This window comes from Ahaetulla prasina, chromosome 2 (assembly GCF_028640845.1).
Source record: "Ahaetulla prasina isolate Xishuangbanna chromosome 2, ASM2864084v1, whole genome shotgun sequence".
NCBI lineage: Eukaryota > Metazoa > Chordata > Lepidosauria > Squamata > Colubridae > Ahaetulla > Ahaetulla prasina.
The window spans coordinates 8,861,412-8,880,991 of NC_080540.1; the positions used below are offsets into that span (position 1 = coordinate 8,861,412).

The window sequence follows — 19,580 nt, forward strand, 5'->3', positions numbered from 1 at the left end:
CTAGAAAGCAGAGAATGAGAGTCTACGCATCGCTACTATTGACGTTACACCGGAAGGAGAGAGGCCGAGCTGGAACAAATTGGAACGATAGAGTATTAGATTGCTAGAGAGGAGGATGAGAGAGGAGGTTCCTCTTCCGGCTCACCCACGGGAGGAGGATGGCTTCGGCGGACCGTCTTGTGCTGCTTGGAGGGTGGAAGCGGCTCCTGGGAGGCGAGTGGAGGGAAGGTCGGAGGAGAAGCCGGGAGGAAGTCGGGCCTTTTGGGTTTCGGGAGGACGTGGACGGTCTGGAAGCAGCGAAAGGGACACGAGACGAGAAAGAGACAGAGAAAGAAAAAGAAAGGAAGGAAGGGAGAGAGAAGAAAGAAAAAGATAAAAAGAAAGAAAGGGAAGGAAGGGAGAGAGTGTGTGCGTGTGTGTGAGAGAGAGACAAGAAAGAAAGAGGGAAGGAGAGACAAGAGAGGAAGGAAGGGAGAGAGAGAGAAAAAAACCTCTGCTATTATTTTTAATTGTTCCATTATTTATCATGTGTTAATATTTTACACTGTCCCTACACCTAAAGTGATTTTACTGCCTTTCTTTTGTCCAGGGCTATCACATATTTTTCAGGGATTTACATGCATTCAATGTCTATAGTCCAGAGCATAAATATGTGTGTGTTTATTTTGTACATCAGGTTGCATAAGTCCATTTTAATATGCTATTCCTGATATGTGATGTTTTGTATGTAGAGAAAGAAGCACTCTTGTGATCTTTGACTTTTAAGCTTGCTGTCAAACATGAGCCATAATACTAATGGCTGTTTTGAACAATATGCAATTGTGCATATTGAAATATGAAATATTTCTGCACCTATACTGTTCACACTGTCAGGAAGTTCCTCCTTAGTTTTAGGTTGCTTGTCTCTTTGTTCAGTTTCCATCCATTGCTTCTTGTTTCGCCTTCTGGTGCTTTGGAAAACACATTGCCCCCCCCCTTCTTTCTGGCAGCCCCTTAAAAGCCTGTTGCCTATCACACTCCTGGGCAAAGCATGTGAGCCATTTCCTCCTTTCAGTGGTCCATGAAAATACATGGTATAGTAGGTAGATAATAAAGTTGAAAAAAGGTGAACAACATTTTTACAGAACTATAGATACATTATGGCTGGGTGTGACAAGGAATGGCTGGGAGGAAAGGGGCCAGACGAGGCACCCCTTGACATGAGTGACGTTGAGTTGGCCACCTCCACCCAGTCATATGACCATCAAGCCACACCCACAAAATAAGCCACGCCCACAGAACCAGTAGGGGGGGAAATTAGAACCCACCCCTAAACTGTACAATCTATCCCTGGCATTTCCAGATATATTTGATGATAAGCCTTTGCACTGCTAAGAATTTGTGAACCACCAAAGTGAAAAAGAGAAATTCATGACTGAATGGATATTTGAACTTGGATACAAATGTGTCAAATGAATCATAACTAATGTAAGAGGTTATTCTTGATTGTGGCATGTTTGCTTGTTTATTCTAATGTATTCTTTTTTCTTTTTTTCACACATTCTGCAACCATTTTATAAACAATTAAAGTTACATTTTTCTTTGAATCTTATAGATAGAGAAGACGTCAATAAGACGCTTTGGAAAATTCAGAATAACAAGCAACATTGGAAAAGAAAGTAAAGCCAGCCGGAAATCTAAATATTTTCCATTTCCTTCAGAAAACCACAAAATTCTTCTTTTCCAGCAGTTGAGAGAAAAAGTAGAGAAAATTAAGAGGAGATTTCAGATTTTTGAGTCTGAGAAACTCAAGAATGTGTTACATGAAAGATGAAAGGAGTTTATATTTCATTCAGAAAAAAAGGAGTGAGCGGGGAGAAAAAGGTCTATTGGATAGCCACATAGGGCTGACAGTGATGCAGGCCTGGCCCTGTGAGGAAGACAACAGCTGGAATTAAAGCATCAGTAAACAAATGATCACACATATATTTGACCTCAAGAATATCAGTGTTGGAAAAACTCCTATTGTGCCTATTGTGGGAAAAATACAGATTGTGAATCACAACTGATTTCGCACAAGAGGATCCACAGTGTAGAAAGGCATAGCAATGCTATAAATGTGAGAAATGGTTTAGTCTGAACAGCTCTCTTGTGGTTCAACAAAGGACCCAAGCATAGCACCATCAAGGACTTACACCAGTGAGAAACTGTAAGTGCCCAGTTTGAGGGAAAAGTTTCATTGGAAATGTCCAGCTCATTAGCCACCAGAGGACTTATACCAGAGAGAAGCCCTTTGCATCTCCTCACTGACAAAAGTTTCAGTCAGAATTCCAGCCTGGTGGGACACCAGAGGACTCAAACAGGAGAAAAACCGTATGAATGTCCAGAATGTAGGAAACGTTTCAGTCAGAATTCCCACCTTGTGACACACCAGAGGACTCACACAGGAGAAAAACCGTATGAGTGTTCAGATTGTGGAAAATGTTTCAGTCATAATTCCAACCTTGTGAGACACCAGAGGACTCACACACGAGAAAAACCATATGAATGTCCTGACTGTGGGAAAAGGTTCAGTCAGAATTTCAACCTTATAAAACATCAGAGGTCTCACACAGGAGAGAAACCGTATGAGTGTCCAAAGTGTGGGAAAACTTTCAGTAAGAATTCCCAGCTGGTGACACACCAGAGGACTCACACAGGAGAGAAACCGTATGACTGTCCAGAGTGTGGGAAAAGTTTCAGTCGGATTTCCAGCCTCATGACACACAACAGGACACACACAGGAGAAAAACCGTATGAATGTCCAGAATGTGAGAAATGTTTCCGTTATATTAACAGTCTGAAAGCACATAAGAGGACTCACACAGGAGACAAACCGTATGAATGTCCAGTTTGTGGAAAATGTTTCAGTCAACATTCCAACCTTGTGCGACATCAGAGAACTCATACAGGAGAAAAACCGTATGAATGTCCAGAATGTGAGAAATGTTTCAGTTATATTTACAATCTGAAAACACACCAGAGGACTCATAGAGGAGACAAACGGTATGAGTGTCCCAAGTGTGGGAAATGTTTCAGTCATAATTCCCACCTGGTGACACACCAGAGGACTCACACAGGAGACAAACCTTATGAGTGTCCCGATTGTAGGAAAAAGTTCAGTAAGAATTCCCAGCTCGTGGCACACCAGAGGATTCACACAAAAGGAAACCCATATGAATGTCCAGAATGTGGGAAATGTTTCAGTCAGAATTCCCACCTTGTGACACACCAGAGGACTCACACAGGAGAAAAACCGTATGAGTGTTCAGATTGTGGAAAATGTTTCAGTCATAATTCCAACCTTGTGAGACACCAGAGGACTCACACACGAGAAAAACCATATGAATGTTCTGACTGTGGGAAAAGGTTCAGTCAGAATTTCAACCTTATGAAACATCAGAGGTCTCACACAGGAGAGAAACCGTATGAGTGTCCAAAGTGTGGGAAAACTTTCAGTAAGAATTCCCAGCTGGTGACACACCAGAGGACTCACACAGGAGAGAAACCGTATGACTGTCCAGAGTGTGGGAAAAGTTTCAGTCGGATTTCCAGCCTCATGACACACAACAGGACACACACAGGAGAAAAACCATATGAATGTCCAGAATGTGAGAAATGTTTCCGTTATATTAACAGTCTGAAAGCACATAAGAGGACTCACACAGGAGACAAACCGTATGAATGTCCAGTTTGTGGAAAATGTTTCAGTCAACATTCCAACCTTGTGCGACATCAGAGAACTCATACAGGAGAAAAACCGTATGAATGTCCAGAATGTGAGAAATGTTTCAGTTATATTTACAATCTGAAAACACACCAGAGGACTCACAGAGGAGACAAACGGTATGAGTGTCCCAAGTGTGGGAAATGTTTCAGTCATAATTCCCACCTGGTGACACACCAGAGGACTCACACAGGAGACAAACCTTATGAGTGTCCCGATTGTAGGAAAAAGTTCAGTAAGAATTCCCAGCTCGTGGCACACCAGAGGATTCACACAAAAGGAAACCCATATGAATGTCCAGAATGTGGGAAATGTTTCAGTCATAATTCCAACCTTGTGAAACACCAGAGGACTCATACAGGAGACAAACCGTATGAGTGTCCAAATTGTGGGAAAAGTTTCAGTCAGAATTCCCATCTTGTGACACACCAGGTGACTCACACAGGAGAGAAACCGTATGAGTGTCCTGAGTGTGGGAAAAGGTTCAGTCAGAATTCCAACCTTGTGAAACACCAGAGGATTCACACAGGAGAGAAACTGCATGAGTGTCCAGAGTGTGGGAAAAGTTTCAGTTACATTTACAGTCTGATAACACACCAGAGAACTCACACAGGAGACAAACCATATGAGTGTCCAGTGTGTGGAAAATGTTTCAGTCATAATTCCCACCTGGTGACACACCAGAGTACTCATACAGGAGACAAACCGTATGAGTGTCAAGATTGTGGGAAAAGTTTCAGTCATAATTTCAACCTTGTGACACACCAGAGGACTCATACAGGAGAGAAACCGTATGAATGTGCAGATTGTGGGAAGAGTTTCGGTCATAATTCCAACCTTGTGACACACCAGAGGACTCACACAGGAGAGAAACCGTATGAGTGTCCAGAGTGTGGGAAAAGTTTCAGTAATAATTTCCGCCTGGTGACACACCAGAGGACTCACAGCCTTGATAAAGGCTAATTACCTGTTTCTGGTGGTCAGCAGAACTTTCATGATATTTTTTTTTGCATTGATTATGGAATTCCCACAATCTGGATTTCCATCTTCTATCTTGGTGTCCTCCAGATTTTGAGTGCCTGGTTTTCCAACCACGATACAAGTAGTCCTTGAGATGTAAATGTTATGTGGCCTATCAAATTAAACAAGACTGCTTTGCTTAACTACCCCCACTCCTTTCTCTCCCTGATAAAGCTGTTCAATTAATGTGTGAGTTATTAAGCGGATCACTGGCTACCTCAGGGTTGGAGGCATAGCCCAGGCCCAGGCTTGCATTCCAAAGTCCTCCTCTACCTCAACCCTTTGATCGCCTCAGTCCTTTCCCTATTCCACAGGGTCCACACAGGCTTTTCCCCACTCCCACTGAATCACTGCAGTCCTTAGACCTGACTCCCACCCCAGCAGGCCTCACAGCCTCCTCTTCCTTATCCTTTGAAGATCACTGAACCTCATTTTGGGGAAAGAGGGCAAGACACGCATCCCTGGGCGGCATAACTGTGTTGTGGAAGTAGCCATCATTTTCATTGTGCCTGGAACTCATCCCTGGTCCATGCAGTGGATTTGTGGAAGCAGCTGCCATTTGGCACCTAGGTGTGGGCCAAAATAAGGGCTTTTTCTGGGTCATTGACCTTCTGGAGAAAGAGAAACTACTCTGTTTTGCTACCTTAACATTGCAGACTGTCTTAAGGGATTGTGGGTGCACCGAAAATGATGAATGCTTCTAGGAGATCTTCAAAATGTAAGTGTGCGATGGGTGACGGGTGTGCTGGGAGTGGGCCCAAAGGCCCGTGAAAAAAAGCAGTGTAAAATTTCACATGTAGAGGCTGTTCTGCCTTGCAGATGAACCCGATGGGGAAGAGCTATAGGAATAGTTGAGGAGAAAAGGGATTGTGGTTTGGATCACAGCATCTCCAGGTTTATTAGCAACTCCTGCTAGGAACCCATCTTTTTGGATGTGGCCTGCTTGTTTTCCTTTGATGGCTGCTGGGTGACAGCAGCATCATAATGCCGATGTATTTGTAGCATCCCCCTTGGTGGTGGTGATTTGAGAAAAACTTGTACACTGGAAAATGTTTTATTTTTAAAAATGTGTTATGTAAGAACTCTCAATAGCTTTCAACAAGGAAAAATGTGTATTGTCATTGTTGTTATGAAAAATAGGGCATGTCAAGATGCTCAGAGTTGCTCCAAACTCTTGAGATGTGCAGTCAATAAGTTTACTAATAAAATTGTATGATGATGGGTTGAAGGACCTTTTTCTGGAAATCCATGCATACTCCACAATTTGAGGGTATTCATTCCAAAGTGTCTTGTCGTGTTCAACGTATTATTGCTAAGGTTTATAACTGTAATTGAAATTGAACTTGGAGAATGAGTATATAAAGCATTGTATGAGTTAGTGGGCAAAGAAGTTTGGATGTAATATAATGCTTGAATAATGGGAGAATACATAGAGAAGAGTTCTAAAATTTACATTAAAACATAGTTTAAAAGGACACGGTGGCTCAATGGCTAAGATGCTGAGCTTGTTGATCAAAAGGTCGGCAGTTCAGCGGTTCGAATCGCGCGTAACGGGGTGAGCTCCCGTTACTTGTCTTAGCTTCTGCTAACCAAGCAGTTCGAAAGCATGTAAAAAATGCAAGTAGAAAAATAGCGGCCACCCTTGGTGGGAAGGTAACAGCGTTCCATGCGCCTTTGGCGTTGAGTCATGCTGACCACATGACCATGGAGACGTCTTTGAACAGCGCTGGCTCTTCGGCTTTGAAACAGAGATGAGCACCGCATCCTAAGAGACAGGAATGACTAGCAGATATGTGCAAGGGGAACCTTTACCTTCACAGTTTAAAAGAAAACCTTTATAAGATAATGTACTGTTGGTGTCTAACACTGGAGAAATTATCCAGAATGTATAAAGCCACCTCAAATGAATCTTGGAAATCTAAAGAAGAGCTTTTTAGAATTTATGGTGGACATGTGACAAAGCAAAGAAACATTGGAATAAGTTACACATTATTATTATTATTTATTATTATTTATTAGATTTTTATACCATCCTTCTCCCGAAGGACTCACATCTTACTATAGAAGACTCTTAAAGTGACTATAAAGATAAAACAGACAGTTTTCCTTTACGTTTAAAGAACTTGAAAAAAATTGGAACTTTGAGGATACATATGATGGCAAGGATATTTTATGCAAAAAAATGGAAGAATATTTTCATTCCCATAGTGGAGAAATGGTTTCAAAACCTGATGGAGTTAGCAGAGATGGCTAAAGCAACTGCTTTGATTAAAGAAAAGAACACAATTAATTTTGTTTCTACATGGAAACTGCTTTTGGACTTTGTGTGTGAAGTAGAAAAAAATGAAACTTTGATTTTGGGTTCCTTTCATTAGATAAGTTTGTTTATATAGAAATGACTAGTATATATTATCATATAAAAGTAAAATGTTGAGGATTTATGTTGCCATTCTACTGCACCAAAGGCAGTTTGAAGTCAACTGTTTGTATTCTTTTCTCCATTACCCTACACGTTTCTATCTTCTCCTTTTCTTCCCTTATTTTACCCTTATTTTCAATTTTCTTTGACTTCTGTGTCTTATATTTTGATGAATTAATAAAATATCAGTGACAAAACACAAATTCTTACCACTGCAAGGGTTTATTATGAAATATATCTGGAAGTGCTGGAGATAGATTGTCCAATTGCAAAACTTCCTGCCCGCATCTCCACTGATTTTGCTTGTCAGAAACCAGCTGGGAAGTTCACAAACGGGATCGTGAGTGTGGGATGCTGCAACTATCATAAATGTTGGAAGTACCCAAATTGATGCAACGCCTTTTCCAGCACCTTTCTAACCACAGGAACTGCTGAAGTTTGATCAATGAACAAGTGCTAAAGTAAAAAAACCAACACCAAAAATCTCTGAAGAGACAGTGGAAGATCAGTATGATATTGTTGTCAAGGAAACTGATGATCCATACCAGAATGGATGAAAGGGAAAGGGATCCAGTTGAAAGGGATCTTGGAGATCTACTCCAACCCCCCCTCTCATGCAGATGATCTTTTACTGTTCTGGAAAAAATATTTTTTCTTCTTAAGTTTCTTTTTAAAGGTGCTTGATTCACCTGACAACTTTCCCATCCAAAAGGTAGAGGATGGAATTAGAGGGTCAGGTATACTGGACTTAATTACTAACAGAGATGAAATGAAAGAGCAACGAACATATTTGTGGACTGGAGGCTAAAACACAAAAGATGATTACAGGAACTGGATATGTCTAGTGAAAAGAAAAACTATGGGGGTAAACATGATAGCAGTGTTCCAAGATTTGAATGGCTGCCACACAAAAAAAGGGGGTCAAATTATTTTCCAAAGTACCAGAAGGCCAGACAAGGAAGGAGAGATTCAAATGAGAGATAGAAATGAGAAGGGATTTTCTAACAGTGAGAACAATCAACTAATGGAACAGCTTTGGGAGCTCCATCACTTGAGACTTTCAAATGAGATTTGACTGCCATTTGTCAAAAATGGTGTAGGGTCTCCTGCTTGGGGAGGGGGGTTGGACTACATGACCTACAGGGTCCCTTCCAACTCTGATAATCTGAATCCCTAACAGGCCCCAAAGGACAGACTAGGGCTAGAGCCTTCCATTCAACAGCTTGACTGTTACAGCTTCAATCATTTGCTAAGGCAGGTTTCCAAGGTTTATCTTGCATGCCCCCAGATGTAAAACTGGCTGGAACAATCTTCAGCAGCCCCCAAGGGAGGCGCACTTTCAGGTTGCTTATTATACGTCATTCCCCTCCTTTGCTTTCGTGGGAGCAAGAGGGAAAACAAGTGTGCCCTCTTGGCAGGCCTGAAAGAAAAAGTATCGGATAGACTGTCAGGGACGAAAGCTATTCCTGGGCTCGGTGGGAGTCGAATACGACTCGATGGCACCGAAGGAACCACGGAATCCACGAAAGCCTCTTGCAAACGCTTCAGGGTAGAGATAGGACGAGGGTGATTTTCAACCTTATGTCGCTAGATGGCGCTCTACAAAGAAGCAACACGCGCGCCTAGAAAGCAGAGAATGAGAGTACAGCAGTGGCATCGCTACTATTGACGTTACACCGGAAAAAGAGAGGCCGAGCTGGAACAAATTGGAACGATAGAGTACTAGATTGCTAGAGAGGAGGATGAGAGAGGAGGTTCCTCTTCCGGCTCACCCACGGGAGGAGGATGGCGTCGGCCGAACCTCCTGTGCTGCTTGGAGGGTGGAAGCGGCTCCTGGGAGGTGAGTGGAGGGAAGGTCGGAGGAGAAGCCGGGAGCAAGTCGGGCCTTTTCCTTTCCTCCACGGCCTGGAAGCAGAGCAAGACTGAAACTTCTGGAGGGCGGCTGCTGCATCTTCTTTCTCTCCCCAAATGTTTTTATCCTTTTGCTGCAGGATTTAAAGTTGCCGCCTGTGATTTTCTGCTGGCAGATTTGGGAGATTTAAAGAAATCTTGATGTATATATTTCATATTTCTTTAAAAAAAAAACTCCACCTCCTTCACCCTCCACGTAACCCTTGGATCCTTGTGGTTTTATTTGATAATCTGGTTTTCCTGGCAAGCGAGGAGTTTCGTGGGCAAAAGGGACGTTTGCATTGGATTTGTTCCCCATTTCATCTCTCAGTGTCCCCACTTTTCAAAAAATAGATTAAAAGATTTGAGCGAATCCACTTCTGAGTCTTTTTGCAGACTGAAACACACACAATTGTTTACATGAGTAAATTCTTAGGAGTGTATTTCTGTGTCAATAGGAGAACACATTCAGTGCATTCAGAGAGTATTCAGACCCCTTTCACTTCTGTCAGTTTTGTTATCCTGCAGCCTGATTTTACACCTGTTAAAATTCATTTTTTCTCATTCGTGTCTCAGATTTTCAATTTAAAATTTAGTTCTTTTATAGATTGTAGAATCTATTCTGAAAAAAAAAGCTCTCTGCTGTTTTTTACAAACAGCTTTGCAAAGAGATCAAGAGGCTTCTGTGAAATAATTAGAAAGATAAATGAATTTTAGGTCAAGAGAACAGGCCTGGGAGCTCTAAGAACTGCCTGCAGAGCATTTTGGGGAAGAGAGATTCGTGTGCACAAGAGGCAGGTTGGCTGAGCTCCAAAGAGGCTTCTGTTGTTGGAGTAAAATGCCCTGTGGAGAGTTCTTCTTTGTATTCTATCGATCCAGTCCTGCTTCCTCTTGTTATTCCATTACCATCTTCCCTTTCCAATTTTCAGTTTTTCTCCAAATTCTGTCTAAGGTACAGAATTTCTCTGTATCTTTCCACTTTTGCTATTATAGCATTCCCTTTCTGTAAAGCTAACAAGCATGGTATGTAAATTGGCATTGCCATATGACATCATGCTTAACCATTGGGCTGCTTATTGACACAGATGTCGGTCCCAATTGCAGTCAGTAAGTGAGCACTACTTGAATTAGGATGTCACCAGAGTGGTTGTGGAAAATATATTCTGCCCTTACGAGGAGCTGAGGACTTCCATGGGCAAAACTAGTAGATGAAATTTTGCAGAGGGTTTAGGTATCATTTCATCGGGTAAAAACCCTCATCTTTAAAGTTAGCTCAGAAGGTTCGACTGTAACCATTTTGGGATAATTTTCAGGCTAAAAACACATGGATTTTCCACATACATAACAGTTATAGGTTTGTGTATTTGTATTTCTCTTTGTGTGCATATATTTACAACTCTACCAAAGGTGAATTGTTACTTGTTCGGACCGTTTCAGGAGAACCGTTAGTGGAAATGTGGCATGGTTCCCTGAACCGGTAGTGACATCTGTCTGGCCATGTCCCCGAACCAGTCCCCGCTCGCTCACCCTGCCTCCCCCCCGCCCCGCCCTGCCCAGCCACTACTTGCAGAATCTCACTGTGTACTTCTGCTCACTGCTGCTGGCAAAGGTCAGGCTTAGGGCACAGGAGGATGGGGCAGGGAGAGCTGGTGCAGGAGTGATACCAGCAGCAGGTGGTGGACCGATGGCCGTGGGGAGGGAGGGGAATGCACAGGAGATCGTGGAACCGCAGCTCTGCCCATGCGTTTCCCCCAGCTGGCCTGGCCTGCGAGGAAAGCACATGGAAGATCCTAGCTACAGTTTACTCATGAACAACATTGGCTGGGAGAGGCAGGGAGAAAGGCCAATGGTGCTCAAGAGTAAACTGAGGATTCTAGGGAGGGTTTGAGCCTCCCTGCCCACAACATCTTTACCTGAGGGCATTGCTGGCAACCACTTCCTGTGCCTCCCGTCCTGTTCTGTTCCCGCTGCTGCTTGGCCTCCTCGATGCATGGTGGCAGGAGGAGGCAGTTTCTTTTGCTGCCTGCAAGCTGCTGGCTGCGATTAGCAGAGCGAGTAGTATTCCAGACTAATGAGTCTTAATGTCTGGTTAAAATGGGTAGTAATTCCATTTAAAGAGGAAAAGCATAGCTCAGACTAGTGCTATGATTTTTTGCTCCTATATTCTGTTGTTTAGGTATAAATTTTGTTAATGTAGAAATTTTACTTACAGCCTATTAAACAACAGAGCCAGCTGCCTGCCTGCAATCATGTGTATCTATTAGGAGCAAATCCTATTGAAAGAGAGTAGGTTTACTGCCAACTAAGCATGCATAGGCTTTACGTAGTTGAGAGACAGGGTAGTGATTAGTATCAGGTGTATTATAGAGAGAAATGAGAATTTCTGCAACAACAGATACTTTGTGCCCAGATCAGAGGAGTGTGTGTGTGTGTGTGTTTGTGTGTGTGTGTGAGAGAGAGAGAGAGAAGAAAGAAAGAGAGAAAGAAAGAAAGAGAGAAAGAAAGAGGAAGCGTGTGTGTGTGAGAGAGAGAAGAGAGAGAGACAAAGAAAGAGTGCAAGGGAGAAAGAGACAAGGAAGGAAGGAAGGAAGGGAGATAGACGAGAAAGAGACAGAGAAAGAAAAAGGAAGGAACGAAGGAAGGAAGGAAGGGGGAGAGAGAGAGAGAAAAAAGAAAAAAGAAAGAAAGGGATGGAAGGGAGAGAAAGACAGGAAGAGAAAAAAGAGAGGAAGTGAGAGAGTGAGAGAAGAAAGAAAAGGAAAAAGACAGAAAGAGAAAGAAAGAGAAGGAAAGAAGAGAGAAAGAAAGAGAGGAAGGAAGGAAGGGAGAGAGAGTGTGTGTGTGAGAGAGAGAAAGAAAGAAAGAAAAAGAGGGAAGGAGGGACAGAAGAGAGAAAGAGGAAGGAAGAGACAGAGAGAGAGAACTGTGCTATTATTTTTAATTGTTCCATTATTTATCATGTGTTAATATTTTACACTGTCCCTAACTGCCTTTCTTTTGTCCAGGGCTATCACATATGTTTCCGGGATTTACATGCATTCAATGTCTATAGTCCAGAGCATAAAAATGTGTGTGTTTATTTTGTACATCAGGTTGCATAAGTCCATTTTAATATGCTATTCCTGATATGTGATGTTTTGTATGCAGAGAAAGAAGCACTCTTGTGATCTTTGACTTTTAAGCTTGCTGTCAAACATGAGCCATAATACTAATGGCTGTTTTGAACAATATGCAATTGTGCATATTGAAATATGAAATATTTCTGCACCTATAGTGTTCACACTGTCAGGAAGTTCCTCCTTAGTTTTAGGTTGCTTCTCTTTTTGCTCAGTTTCCATCCATTGCTTCTTGTTTCGCCTTCTGGTGCTTTGGAAAACACATTGCCCCCCCCCCACCTTCTTTCTGGCAGCCCCTTAAAAACCTGTTGCCTATCACACTCCTGGGCAAAGCATGTGAGCCATTTCCTCCTTTCAGTGGTCCATGAAAATACATGTATAGTAGGTAGATAATAAAGTTGAAAAAAGGTGAACAACATTTTTACAGAAGTATAGATACATTATGGCTGGGTGTGACAAGGAATGGCTGGGAGGGGAGCGGCCAGACGAGGCACCCCTTGACATGAGTGACGTTGAGTTGGCCAGCTCCACCCAGTCATATGACCATCAAGCCACACCCACAAAATAAGCCACGCCCACAGAACCGGTAAGGAAAAAAATTAGAACCCACCCCTAAACTGTACAATCTATCCCTGGCATTTCCAGATATATTTGATGATAAACCTTTGCACTGCTAAGAATTTGTGAACCACCAAAGTGAAAAAGAGAAATTCATGACTGAATGGATATTTGAACTTGGATACAAATGTGTCAAATGAATCATAACTAATGTAAGAGGTTATTCTTGATTGTGGCATGTTTGCTTATTTATTGTAATATATACTTTTTTCTTTTATTCACATTTCTGCTACCATTTTATAAAGAATTAAAGTTACATTTTTCTTTGAATCTTATAGACAGAGAAGATGTCAGTAAGAGCACTCTGGAAAATTCAGAATAACAAGCAACATTGGAAAAGAAAATAAAGCCAGCCGGAAATCAAAATATTTTCCATTTCCTTCAGAAAACCACAAAATTCTTCTCCTTTTCCAGCAGATGAGAGAAAAAGTAGAGAAAATTATGAGGAGATTTCAGATTTTTGAGTCTGAGAAACTCAAGAATTTTTTACATGAAAGATGAAAGGAGTTTATATTTCATTCAGAAAAAGAGGAGTATCTCTGAAAGTGAGCGGGGAGAAAAAGGTCTATTGGATAGCCACATAGGGCTGACAGTGATGCAGGCCTGGCCCTGTGAGGAGGACAGTAGCTGGAATTAAAGCATCAGTAAACAAATGATCGCACATATATTTGACCTCAAGAATATCAGTGTTGGAAAAACTCCTATTGTGCCTATTGTAGAAAAAGTACAATTGTGAATCATAACTGATTACGCACAAGAGGATCCACAGTGTAGAAAAGGCATAGGAATGCTATAAATATGAGAAATGGTTTAGTCTGAACAGCTCTCTTGTGGTTCAAAGAAGGACCTAAGCATAGCAACATCAGAGGAGTCACACCAGGGAGAAATTGTAATTGCCCAGTTTGAGGGAAATGTTTCATCGGAAATGTCCAGCTCATTAGCCACCAGAGGACTTACACCAGAGAGAAACCCTTTGCATCTCCTCACTGACAAAAGTTTCAGTCAGAATTCCAGCCTGGTGGGACACCAGAGGACTCACACAGGAGAAAAACCATATGAGTGTTCAGATGATGGGAAAAGTTTCAGTAAGAATTCCCAGCTAGTGGCACATCAGAGGATTCACATAAGAGGAAAGCTGTTTGAATGTCCAGAGTGTGGGAAATTTTTCAGTCAGAATTCCAGCCTGGCGGCACACCAGAGAACTCACACAGGAGAAAAACCGTATGAATGTCCAGAATGTGGAAAATGTTTCATTCATAATTTCCAGCTGGTGACACACCAGAGAACTCACACAGGAGAGAAACCATATGAATGTCCAGAATGTGGGAAATGTTTCAGTCAGAATTCCAGCCTGGCGGCACACCAGAGGACTCACACAGGGGAAAAACCATATGAATGTCCAGAATGTGGGAAATGTTTCAGTCAGAATTCCCACCTTGTGAAACACCAGAGGACTCACACAGGAGAAAAACCGTATGAATGTCCAGAATGTGGGAAATGTTTCAGTCAGAATTACAGCCTCGTGGCACACCAGAGGATTCACACAGGAGAAAAACCGTATGAGTGTTCAGATTGTGGGAAAAGGTTCCGTCAGAATTTTGGCCTTGTGAAACACCAGAGGAGTCACACAGGAGAAAAACGGTATGAGTGTCGAAAGTGTGGGAAAAATTTCAGTCAGAAGTCCATTCTTGTGCAACACCAGAGGACTCACACAAGAGACAAACTGCATAAATGTGCAGAATGTGGAAAATGTTTCAGTCATAATTTCCAGCTGGTGATACACCAGAGAACTCACACAGGAGAAAAACCATATGAATGTCCAGAATGTGGGAAATGTTTCAGTCAGAATTCCCACCTTTTGACACACCAGAGGACTCACACAGGAGACAAACCGTATGAGTGTTCAGATTGTGGAAAATGTTTCGGTCATAATTCCAACTTTGTGAGACACCAGAGGACTCACACACGAGAAAAACCGTATGAATGTCCAGATTGTGGGAAAAGTTTCAGTCGGAATTTCAACCTTGTGAAACACCAGAGGTCTCACACAGGAGAGAAACCGTACGAGTGTCCAGATTGTGGGAAAACTTTCAGTAAGAATTTCCAGCTGGTGACACACCAGAGGACTCATACAGGAGACAAACCGTATGAGTGTCCAGTGTGTGGGAAATGTTTCAGTTATAATTCCCACCTGGTGACACATCAGAGGACTCACACAGGAGACAAACCGTATGAATGTCCAGACTGTGGGAAAAGTTTCAGTCAGAATTCCAAACTTGTGACACACCAGGCAACTCACACAGGAGAGAAACCATATGAGTGTCCAGATTGTGGGAAAAGGTTCAGTCAGAATTCCAAACTTGTGACACACCAGGTGACTCACACAGGAGAGAAACCATATGAGTGTCCCAAGTGTGGGAAAAGGTTCAGTCAGAATTCCAACCTTTTAAAGCACCAGAGGATTCACCCAGGAGAGAAACTCTATGAGTGTCCAGAGTGTGGGAAAAATTTCAGTTATATTTATAATTTGATAACACACCAGAGGACTCACACAGGAGACAAAACGTATGAGTGTCCAGTGTGTGGAAAATGTTTCAGTTATAATTCCCACCTGGTGACACACCAAAGGACTCACACAGGAGACAAACCGTATGAGTGTCCCGATTGTGGGAAAAGTTTCAGTCAGAATTCCAACCTTGTGACACACCAGGCGACTCACACAGGAGAGAAACCGTATGAGTGTCCTGAATGTGGGAAAAGGTTCAGTCAGAATTCCAACCTTCTGACACACCAGAGGATTCATACAGGAGACAAACTGTATGAGTGTCTCGATTGTGGGAAAACATTTAGTAAGAATTCCCAGCTGGTGGCACACCAGAGGATTCATACAAGAGGAAACCTGTATGAATGTCCAGAATGTGGGAAAAGTTTTAGTCAGAATTCCCACCTTGTGACACACCAGAGGATTCATACAGGAGACAAACCGTATGAGTGTCCCAAGTGTGGGAAAAGTTTCAGTCATAATTCCAATCTTGTGACACACCAGAGAACTCACACAGGAGAGAAACCGTATGAGTGTCCCCAGTGTGGGAAAAGGTTCAGTCAGAATTCCAACCTTTTAAAGCACCAGAGGACTCACACAGGAAAGAAACCGTAAGAGTGTACAGAATGTTGGAAAAATGTCAGTAATAATTCCCGCCTGGTGACACACCAGAGGACTCACAACTTTGATAAAGGCTAATTACCTGTTTCTAGTGATCTGCAGAACTTTCATGATATTTCTTTTTTTGTATTGATTATGGAATTCCCACAGTCAGAATTTCCATCTTCTACCTTGGTGTCCTCCAGATTTTGAGTGCCGGGTTTTCCCAACCACCATACAAGTAGTCTTTGAGATGTAAATGTTATGTGGCCTATCAATTAAACGAGACTGCTTTGCTTAACTACCTCCACTCCTTTCCCTCCCTGATAAAGCTGTTCAATTAATGTGTGAGTTATTAAGTGGAACACAGGATTGGAGGCATCGCCCAGGCCCAGGCTTGCATTCCAAAGGTCTCCTTATCTCAACCCTTTGATCGCCTCAGTCCTTTCCCTATTGCACAAGGTCTACACAGGTTTTTTCCCACTCCCACTGAATCACTGTAGTCCTTAGACCTGACTCCTACCTCAGCAGGCCTCACAGCCTCCTCTTCCTTATCTTTTGAAGATCACTGAACCTCATTTTGGGGAAAGAGGGCAAAACATGCATCCCTGGGCGGCATGACTGAGTTGTGGAAGTAGCTGTCATTTTCATTGTGCCAGGAACTCATCCCTGGTCCATGCAGTGGATTTGTGGAAGCAGCTGCCATTTGGCACCTGGGTGTGAGCCAAAATAAGGGCTGTTTCTGGGTCATTGACCTTCAGGAGAGGGAGAAACTACTGTATTTTTCGGAGTATAAAACGCACCTTAGTTTTTGGGGAGGAAAATGAGAAAAAAGCTGATTGGCAGGTGGATTGGCCTCCCGGAATACCCCCAATCAGCTATTCCCAGAGGTGAATTTTAGTAACAGGTTCCTTGGCTGTAAGCTTTGTGCCTTGCTTCTTTTTGTTGTTTTTCTGCCTCTGAAACGCTGTTTCAGAAAAAACTTTTTTCTGCCTCTGAAACCTCCATTTGAGAAGCTGGGTAGGCTTCATTCGGAGTATAAGACACACCCAGATTTTCACCCTCTTTTTTTGGGGGAAAAAGATGTATCTTATACTCCAAAAAATACGGTACTCTGTTTTGCTACCTTAACACTACAGACTGTCTTAAGGGATTGTGGGTGTACTAAAAACGATGACTGCTTCCAGGAGATCTTCAAAATGTAAGTGTGTGATGGGTGACAGGTGTGCTGGGAGTGGGCCCAAAGCCCTGTGAAAAAAATGTGTAAAATTTCACATGTAGAGGCTGTTCTGCCTTGCAGATGAACCCAATGGGGAAGAGCTATAGGAATAGTTGAGGAGAAAAGGGATTGTGGTTTGGATCACAGCATCTCCAGTTTTATTAGCAACTCCTGCTAGGAACTCGTTTTTTTGGATGTGGCCTGCTTGTTTTCCTTTGATGGCTGCTGGGTGACAGCAGCATCATAATGCCAATGTCAGTATTCCAGAAAATCCCCTCCCCAAGTAAAAACTCTGAAGCACACATCTTTCAAAGTTCTTTTACTAGGATAGGTAAACTGGCACATCTGGGAAAATCCGAATCTGAGAGATCTGGGTTTTCCCTCAGTAAAACAAAACTCCAAAACCACCCCCTGACTCCTCTCCCGATCACATGTTCCAATCTTCAACCATCCCACCTCGAGACATCACTCCGACCACTCCTTCTCCTGATGCGACCTCAGCCTGACCTTGACCAGCAGGAAGAATGCTGTTATGTCTAATAGTCCCTTGCACCACCACCCCTCCCCTACTTTCCCACACAGGAGAAAGTGGCAGCGTGTGGAAGCCTTCGGCCTAGTATGGCTTCCAAAGCTGACAGGTGCCACCCCCCCACCCCACCCCACAGAAGAAAACACACCCTGGAAAAGAAAACAGACAAAATACAAAAGATAGGGTTAACACCCTGTACACACACTCTTAACCCCGCTCCAGGAGGACCTTTAGGTTTCTCGGGGAATTTATCATGGAATTGCTTGACTAGAGTACCAGCATTCACATCCCAACTTTTCACCCACATGGCTTCAGACAACGGGTACCCCTTCCAGTGGACCAATTATTGTAAATGAGCCCTGTACAGTCTAGAATCAAGGATCTTCTTAACTTCATAATGGGTCTCTCCTTGGATTATCAAAAGAGCAGCTGGTAAGGGCCTTAAGGTAGATCCCCTTGCTGGTTTCAATAAGCTACTGTGAAACACTGGGTGCACTTTCCCTAATATTCGAGGGAGGCTAAGTTGGACAGTCACCGGGTTAATCACCTTCACTATAGGAAAGGGACCTATGAATTTGGGTCCAAACTTCCTGCTAGGTAACCTCAACCTTAGGTATTTGGTTGACAAATACACCTTATCTCCTATTCGGAAAGGTGGTTGGAGAGACTGGTGCTTATCGGCCTGGGCTCTACATTTCTCTGCCAACTTTGTGTTCTCCCAACCCCTTTTTAATGAGTTCATCCATTCTGTCAGACAATTGGCTCTCCAATCTCCTCTTAAAAACCTCCACTGATGGAGCACCCACAACTTCTAAGGCATGTTTTGCAGCAGTAGAGTTCCTAATTATTTTAATAATTCCTAATTATTTGTACCCTATGCTTATCATTAAGTGTTGTATCATTAAGTGTTAAATCGTACCCTATGACCATCATTTGTGTTGTAACCGTTGTACCTTGATGAAGATATATTTTCTTTTATGTACACTGAGAGCATATGCACCAAGACAAATTCCTTGTGTGTCCAATCACACTTGGCCAATAAAAAATTCTATTCTATTCTATTCTATTCTAATTACCAGCAAGCTGTCAACAGAAACCCTGAAGGTAGGAAACGTTTCCCAAAGCTTGTCTCTGTGACACTCCAAGCTATAAACCGAAGGGAGCTTCAAGGCAGAGTTAATTAGGAACCAAATTCACAATTACAGAGATGAAACTTAAGTAACGAAGCCCGGCTGCAGGACTTTGGCATTGATTGGTGGCGCCCCAGTCGCCCCTTCTCCTTTTCAGCTTCAGCAAAGGGGTTAAACGCAGAGAGCTTTTGCGCCTAGAGAGGAGGCAGAAAAGTGGGGGAAAGGAGGCTGGGAACCAATCTACAACCCCTCCTTGCCCCCCTTCCTGGGCTCCCGACATCTCTTACGCCGAGTGCTGGGGAGATCCCCGCTCGGGGAGGGGCGCTCAAGGGGAGCCAGGTGGGGAAGGACGCTGCGAGTGAGGGAGGGGGAGGAGGAGAGGGGAATCCCCAGGTGCGGGAAGGGAGGAGGGAGTCCTTGGGGGAGGGAAGGAGAACAAGGTGGGGTTTCCCCACATGCGCCCCCTGCCGACTCTCCGCCTTTCCTTGCAAGGTTTTCTGCTCCGTGGGAACCGCTGCGCCGTCTTAAAGTTGCCAAGTTTGGACACCCCTGCTGTAAAACCTTCATGATCTTTTAGGGCTCAGCACGTAGCTAATCTTCGTAAGCTAAGCAGCCTCGCATTTCACTCTCTCACTTGGCTCCGTTGCTAGAAGTGAAAAACGATTTGATAGCATTCAATCGGTGAAGACATCTTTTTTTTTTTTGGTCACAACAGTATGTACAGTCATCAACATAAACAATAACCCATCACG

The 19,580-nt window shown here is 43.1% G+C and overlaps 1 pseudogene; it reads left to right on the top strand.

Moving 5' to 3' along the window:
- The first annotated feature begins 233 nt into the window (after positions 1-233).
- On the top strand, positions 234-16,260 carry LOC131193533 (zinc finger protein 850-like; annotated as a pseudogene).
- Positions 16,261-19,580: the final 3,320 nt, after the last annotated feature.